We start from the raw sequence: 7,841 nt of genomic DNA, 5'->3' as shown, positions 1-7,841 counted from the left end.
CAGAAAGACAATCTAAGGGTTTAGGGTGTTAGGAAAAGTGGGGTGAGGGGTGCATCAGGGAAGAGAAAAAGGCTTCATGTAGTCCACAAAATCCACTGCAGGAGACCAAGCAGGATGACTAAAAATCGACCTTTGAACCCGGTCATACGGGTGTCACTGCGAGCCTTAACAGAAGCACTTTTTAGTGGATTAGTTGGGAGAATAACTTGGCCAGTACTTGAGGGATGAATTGAAATAAAGGATGAGAGCTAGACAGTCTCACAGGAGAGCTTTTTGGTTTATTAAGTTGAGGCGTTGGAACATGATCAAGGTTATGTCTAACACTTAACAAGTGACCGGTAAGTTTGTGAACGACGACAAGGTTTCTAAAAGGCTAGTGGGGACGGGCATGGTGGTTTACGCCTGTAACCCCAGCACTTTGGGAGGGGAGGCCGGGGTAGGAGGATCCCTGGAACCCAGGAGTTCGAGATTAGCTTGGGCAACACAGGAAGACACTGTCTACCAAAAAAAAAAAAAAAAAAAGCCAGCGGGAAGAGCCCTTGCAGGCGTAAACTATGCTTCTCTTCCTCCACCCTTTCAGCCATTTCCAGGGAGGGGGCCCTTCCATATAAAATGCAGACGAAACGACGGAGACCGACACCCCTCCCTTCGATTTGTGAGTCATTTTTGTGGCACCTGGGGGCGGGGATGGGAATACTTGAATTGCAGGAGGTGCCCGGTTTCCCGTGGGTCTTGGAACTTGCTAACTGGGTGGCTCCATGCTGAAGGGCGCTAGGGAGACTCATTCACATTTTCCTACTTGGCACTCACGCCCTCCATTCAGCACTTTCCTCTCCTTCTCCCTAAGACTTGAAACCAGGGACAAAGCTTTCCCCCCACTCCTACTTCAGGTTCACCTTCCACCCACAAGCCCATCGCTTGCCCTTCTCCGACCACGTGACATTCCCCCTCAACCCCCGAGACTCCCCGCCGTCGACCCCTCCCTTCGGGCCGCAGCCCGCTTTACCCCGCCTCTCAGGTCCACGTGACCGCCTCTCTCCCACCTGACTGGCTCCTCCCTTTCCCCGGCTGGACACTGCAGCCGTCGCAGCTGCCCGACTCCAAAATGGCAGCCGCGCGCAGCGCGCACCCAAGCGGCCAGACCTCCCTGACTCCCGGGCCGCCCCCGTCTCGCGCCCTGCCTCCCTCCTTCGGCCTTCACCTACCCGCCTCCGGATTGGCCGCTAGGAATCCCGCCCCTCTAAAGCCCTGCCTGCTATTGGTCACGGTAGGCTGCCCTTCAGAGAGGCGTGCCCCTGCCCGCCCCCCGCCCCCCGCCCCGGGAGGTATTTTCCATTCTGGTGGGGGTTGGGGGGAGGGGGGAGGGGAAACGGGTGAAGAGGGGGAGGCGGCAGGGAAAGGGGGGGCTAGCGGGGGCATCCGGCGGAGCTGGGGTCCTCGGGCTCCGTCCGGAGGAAGCGACGCTGCGCTCGCTGGGCAGTCGGAGGGGACGGGACGCACCGGAGGGCAGGCGGTCTCGCCCTGTCGGTGACTGCGCCGTCCCGGCCCGTCCTGCCTGGCCGCAGGTGCCCTGGATGAGGCCGCCCCGCGCGCCCCGAACGGTGAGTGTCACCGCGGTTGCGCCTGGCCCGCCTGCTCCCCGGCCCCCGCGCCGTCGTCCGCGGCCGCCTCTGGGTGCCCCAGTGCCCGCGCCCGGCGCATTCCGCCCCCGGCTGTCGCCCCCGCACCCTGGCGGAGGCAGCGCCGGCCTCGGGCTGGGATGGGCTGGCCGGGAAAAGGACTGCTAGCCCGGGCCGCGAGCCCCGTGCAGACCACGCCGCTCACAGTGGGAGCTTGCGCTTAGTAGGCTCTCGATGCATTTCTGTGGAATTGTTTTTCTGGTTGGAGGAACGTGGGGTTCCTAAGGGGAAGGGGGTCGTCCGGGGCCAGTAGGAGGGCATCCGTGATCGGGGTCGTGGTGGGTCGCGGGGAGGCCACCGGAGACTGAAGCAGTTACGCAGGCTGCAGGGAAGGGAGCACCGACCAAGTCACTTGGGGCTCCAAGAGTCCGATCTGGGGGTCTTCAAGGTCGAGGAGAAAAGATCCTCTTGGGGATGAGGGAGGGAACCAACGAGTACAGATGTGGGAAATGAATTGAGTGCCCTGGGAGGTTTAACTAACAAGGTGGGTAAGGGATGCGGAAGCGGGAGCTGGAAGACCCCTCTGGAACTACTTGGGCTCCTAAGAGTCTTTGATGTGGGGTTTGGGCATCCGAGTAGCAGAAGCGGAGTGATTTTTGTGGAGAGGGAATTGCATTTAAAGAAGGATGCTAAAAAACAGTGTAAGTACATCTTGGTTTGGTTCCGAACTTTGAAAGGCTTGAGGGATTGGAGTCAGAAGGAAATTTTGACATTTTCTTGTGGCATTCCAACTAAAGGGTGCCTGGCTGCTGGACTTTGTCAGTTATCTTTTATTGAAAAATGTATGTGTATGTTTGATGGTATTCTATCAGTCACAAGTTTTTCTGGAAATTACCATAACTACACCTTGAAATTCTTGTAGCAACTTCTCTATCCATTAGTGGTGGCTTACTTCTTCCCTATTTAACATTTAGAATGGATTGTGCTATTATGTACTACTGACTTTTATTCTAGAAGACTAATAAGTAATTCACATTCTTTCTTTTCCTTACTTTCGTTTCTCTACAAGATCATGCAAAATTGAACTACGGATTCTATATAAGTTTTAAAATATTTTAACTTGTGTTGACTGGGAAGGAGGTGGTAAGCTAGCAGCTCTATTAAGCAATACTAAAATCAGGTTGAGTTTCCTAACAATTGGTAATCTTAATGTCAGTTGTTTAGTTTAATTTTAATAATTTTTCATTTATATAGCACTCTTGAGAACATAGAAAATGTACACCGGGTTTAGGCAGTGGTGGTCCCCAGAGTGCACCTCTGTGGCAATCCGTGGCGGTTCTACATTTCACTGAGAAGAGATCTTTAATCTTATGAATATTTTCTTAATTTTATATATGTTAGTAATTTTTTACATTTGTAGAGTACTTTAGAGTTTACAAAATGAAAGCTGATTAGTACTTAAACATATTTTGGAAAAATTTGTATATCATATTTTGGCCCTTTTATCCATCAGAGAAAACATTTCTGCAAAAAGGTGTTAATATTTTCAGTTGGCACCTTCTTAGTTCTTGAATAACTAATGGATAATTATATATGTTTTCTCCCTATTGTCCTTGAATTTTACTATTCGTCCTCAGGGAGAATGTACTGGCTTACAAAACAGTAGCCTAAAATATTGAAACCAACACCTTTTAACATTATAATAGCTTCTACATTATTCACCTTGAGAATCATCTATGGCAAACCAGTGGTTAGGAAAGCTTTCCCCTATCACCTTTGTTTAGATTGGGCTGTTTTCTCCTTTTGTAGAACTAAGGAAAAGTAAGACTCACTGGCTGTGAAGTAGTAGTAATAACTAAACAGAATGAGAATGGGAGGCTTGGAAAAAAGATGTATGTGTATGAGTCACATTTCTTCTAGAGCTGGAAGGGTAGACCATGGAGATGATATTTTGCAGATTAGGAAACCAAGGCCCAGAGCAGTTGAAGGGATTAAATTGCTATTTAATGGTGGGGCCAGGATTGGTGGGCAGGTCTGTGGACTCCAGTCCAGAGATTTCTTTATCACTTTCACATTGTTTATTTCTAAAACATTCTCGTGCCAGCTGTGAATGGTTTTTGGATTATTTGTGATTTGTTCCCTTCTAAGGATGAAAAAGTTTGAGTTGACTACTTTTATCCGTGAAATTTTGTAAAACTGGGTGAGCTTTTGTTTAAGTTTAAAACAATATGCTGCATTGTTAGTGTTAGTGCTGATAGTTCCCTGTCATTGGAAAGCGACAAACTGTCATTTAGATGAAAATATTAAATGAATGCCCTAGAGTAGTTTAGCATTCTATAATTTTTATGCTAAAATTAATTGCTTAAAAGATTTTCAAAATTCAGAAGACTTTTATATTTTGAAAGTAAATTATGTGAAAATTATTATTTTCAGTTAGTGTGGGGGTTTTGTTAAAATGGGTTTAGTACCTTTAAAAAGAGAGTAGAATTACATGATCATTATGAATACATCATTCCTATCATAGTTGTAATAGAGAAAGAGGATTTGTATCCCAGCCCCTTCACATGATCTTAGGCAAGTAATTTAACCACTGTGTGCCTGAGTTTACTCATTAGTAAAGGGAGGGTGTTAAAAGTACCTACCTCACAGCATAGTGGTGAGGTTTAACCGTGCCTGCCTACTATATAGAAAGGGTACAGCAAATATTAGACATTATTCTCTGTGGTTCGTTAGATCTAAGCATGCAGTTGTGTGCCCATTTATTTCCTTGCTGTACACGCACTTTCAAGTTACAAAAATTCCTAGAAAAATGCACGATCAAATCATACTCCTTCGGTAAGGGGGTACTTGGTACAAATGATGCTCTGATTTTTGGTATTGCTCTCCTTCCTCTGCTTACCTTGGACCTTTAATTAGGTCTGCATATCAAATTAGAGTGAATGTGTTACTGTTTCTGAATGTCATTGGGAGATCCTTGTTGCAGTTTCATTATTCTAGAACAAAAATATTAATAATTGATTTGCAGGTATTCTAGTGAAAATACAGTACTAGAGTACTAGAGACCTGCTGGGTACGCTTAGGTGAGGAAGTCAGGAATTTATAAGGTCTATTATTGATCTCAGCTCTTCTCTGCCAGTGGAACCATGGGAAAATCATTGAACCCTGTTTTCTATTAAACGAATATTTTGATGATTTCATTGATTAAGCTGTGAGATTTAGTGATAAAATGTGTGTGACTGCAATTTTATAACATATGGTTCTTTTTAATTTGCTGTAACCCAGGTCCAACTAGTGTCATGACCATGTGTTTTAGCAAATGTTTTTGACGGTGACAGTTTGAGTCATAAGTTATCTCAGAATCCTTCTTAATGGTGTATCACTTAAAGAATGGTGAATTTCTCTTGGTGTTCTGTGGTTCTGCCTTCTCAGGTTTTTCTGTTGCTTTTGTAACGGCCCTTCTTCCATTTGTAGTCCTTTTAACTTTGATTCTCATGCATCTTTGTGGTCTTTCCTTACAGCATCTTTGCCTTCTGTCACAATATGTAACTTCTTATCTGTCATGCAAGAGCTCTTTTTTAATGACTATGTTTTAACATTCATTTTCATTATTTTTTCAGTGTATCTCACATAATGTCTTTTAATTGCCCTTATTTGTAGAGTTTCATTGAAGTGAGTATTTTACAGGTGAGGGATTAAAATTAAAAACAAGCTATAGCTCAAAAGCAATGTTATTGTACTAGTAATAGTCTTGCTATTGTTTTAGATCTCAGGCAGGCATGCTGTTGGTGGTACTTCAGATGATAAACACCTGGGCCAACTCTTGAGTCCAAAGTGATGCTAGCAGGGCTAAGAACGTCACATGTAGCTATCACAAGTTTTCACAGTTATTTTTTTTTCACTGATACAGAATTTTAGTGTTTGAAGAGTGACCAATTTCTAATAATCTTTTGGTTAACTCTCATAATAAGGATTATGAAGTTACCACAATTTATTGGACATTTATTGCATTCATGACATACTTTTAGGAATTTCATAGGTACTTTCTTCAAGTCTATTACATAATCTAATCATGTGAATAAATTAGTTAAATATGGTTTTAGAAGGCATGTCATGTTAAAATATAACCAACCATTGCTCATTTTTTCATTAGGTTGGAGTTTTCTTTATACATTTAAAGATAATTATGCCATTGTGAATGGACTGTTATTCATATTTAAAATTCATGGTTATGTGAACTGAGTAGGTGTGGACTGTACAAATTACTTTCTTAGCTTCAGTGCAGTTGTTAGAGAATGAAAGAGGGAAAATATGAATTATTTGCATTGTCCATCTTATAAATTCTTCATCTGAGTCAGCCACGTATCCTACTTTCAAGGGGAGCGGGGAGGGCTTTTGAATCTGGTTGGAGCAGAAGTAATCTTGAAAGGGTAATTAGGCTGGATTGTTGACTCATGTTAATATTGGATAAATTTGCATCTTAGTGACCTGAAAATTAGTTGCCTGCCTTTACATGTAGGTGAAAAATTGTAGGGAATGATTTCAGATAGACCATACTGTATTATAAAATATAATATAGCAAGAATATATTTTCACAGATTCATATGCTGCTTAACACCAAAATTAAATTTACCTTACTTTGATGAGCTTTCATACAGTAATCTTTTTATCAAAGCTAGTAAGAGGAAGCAGTAATGAAGATAATTTTTTTAAAATTGTATTTGAAATGGGCTTATGTGCTCTGGGATTGTCTTTAAATTGACTTCCTTATTTTATTTGAAGATGACCATAAACAGGAACAATGTCCAGTCTTCCTATTCTGAGCAGTATCCTTGAGTTAGAAGTATTTCAAGAAATTTAAAAGGGTGGAAGCTTATTTAAATAATAGATATAGGGAAAATGGAACAATAAGAACTAGAATGATGGAATGGAAATGATACGGGAACTGCAGACTAGACCTGCGTATATGGTAGGTAGTTGGAGGAAGGGGAGTTAGGATGAGAATCGGAGGCTGGGTAGAGAAAAGTGTTGAGGTAAACTGGATTTTGTAGGAATTTAGCCCTAGTGTAAATCCTGAATCCCACAGGTTGGCACGTCTTTGTATCAGGATGTAATATTATTATGTACTGTATACAGTTTGCTTTTCGGCAGTGGTTCCTGGCTCAACACAGCTCCTGTAAGCCTCATCATTTCTTAAGTGACTAGAGCAGTAAGAATATCTTTTGTTGAAGTAGTTGGCCTCTTATCCTTGGTTCCTGAAGCAGTTCTGAAACAGCTTCTGAGCAATAAAGGTGAAAGATAGTCTTTTGTTATTTACAACAAGCCCTTTCAAACACACCTGGGCATATGTTAATGAGGCTATTTTTGGAAAGTCCCTAGGTAAGCACTGGTTGGAGGTGTTGATCCTCCAGGGAAATCAGCCTTGGGCTCTGAGGGTTGGTGCTTTCAACTCCACCTCCCAACCACTGGGGAGAAAAGAAGGGCCAGACATTTAGGGGCTTCCAGGAAGGTGAACATCCAGGAAGCACATCCATGTGCTGGGAAGATGGCACACTCCAACACCATGGGGACAGAAGCTCCTGCACTCCAGACCCTGCTGTATTTGTCACTACTTCTGGCTGTTTATTTGTATCCTTAAAATACGTTTTGTAATAACCAGCAAAAGTGTTTTAAAACACTTTTACTTACTTTACAGTGTTTCCCTGAGTTCTGTGAGCTGCTCTAGCAAATTAATCAAACTCAAGGAGAGGGTTGTAGGAACCCCAGTTTATAGCCGGTTGGTCAGAAGCACAGGTAAAATAATGGAGCTTGGGATTGGCATCGGAAGTGGGGCTCAGTCTTTTGGGTCTGGGTCCTCAACCTGTGCAATCTCATGCTGTCTCTAGGTGTAGCTGGTGTCAGAATTGGTTTGAATTAGAGGACAGCCAGTTGGTAGCTGCTTTAGAATTGATTACTTGCTTTTCGGCAGAGAGAAATCCCTACACATATGTTTTGAGGTCACAAAAGTCTTCTGTGTTGATTGTTGAAGGACAGTGTGAAGAAACTGAGTTTGTTTTTTCCTACAGATTACCAGACAGGAAAGCGTCTGAAATATACTTAACGCTAAAGGATAAACCCACTGAATGTTAAATATAATCTGTTAAGGAGAAGCTCAAGCACTTTCTTATGGGTTAAAATATGCATGTGGCCAAAGGGGAGCTCATTTATCTAATTATTTAGTTTTTG

The 7,841-nt window shown here is 43.2% G+C and overlaps 1 protein-coding gene across 9 annotated transcripts in view; it reads left to right on the top strand.

Moving 5' to 3' along the window:
* Nucleotides 1-538: 538 nt before the first annotated feature.
* Nucleotides 539-7,841, top strand: part of SOCS5 (suppressor of cytokine signaling 5) — a 163,992-nt gene continuing 156,689 nt past the window's right edge. For 2 of the 9 annotated variants that reach the window (XM_054473068.2, XM_063649406.1), the window contains exon 1: nucleotides 1,343-1,601. The gene's annotated coding sequence lies outside the window, so the exon portion shown is untranslated. Of the gene's footprint in view, nucleotides 656-1,069; nucleotides 1,268-1,342; nucleotides 1,602-1,665; nucleotides 2,321-7,841 lie in introns of those variants that run through there. The other 7 variants (XR_010123253.1, XM_063649412.1, XM_054473084.2 and 4 more) reach the window with 6 other exon arrangements.

This window comes from Pongo pygmaeus, chromosome 12, assembly GCF_028885625.2.
Source record: "Pongo pygmaeus isolate AG05252 chromosome 12, NHGRI_mPonPyg2-v2.0_pri, whole genome shotgun sequence".
In the NCBI taxonomy this organism is placed as follows: Eukaryota; Metazoa; Chordata; class Mammalia; order Primates; family Hominidae; genus Pongo; species Pongo pygmaeus.
The sequence above is the reverse complement of the archived record's forward strand: the minus strand, read 5'-3'. Positions and strand labels throughout refer to the sequence as shown.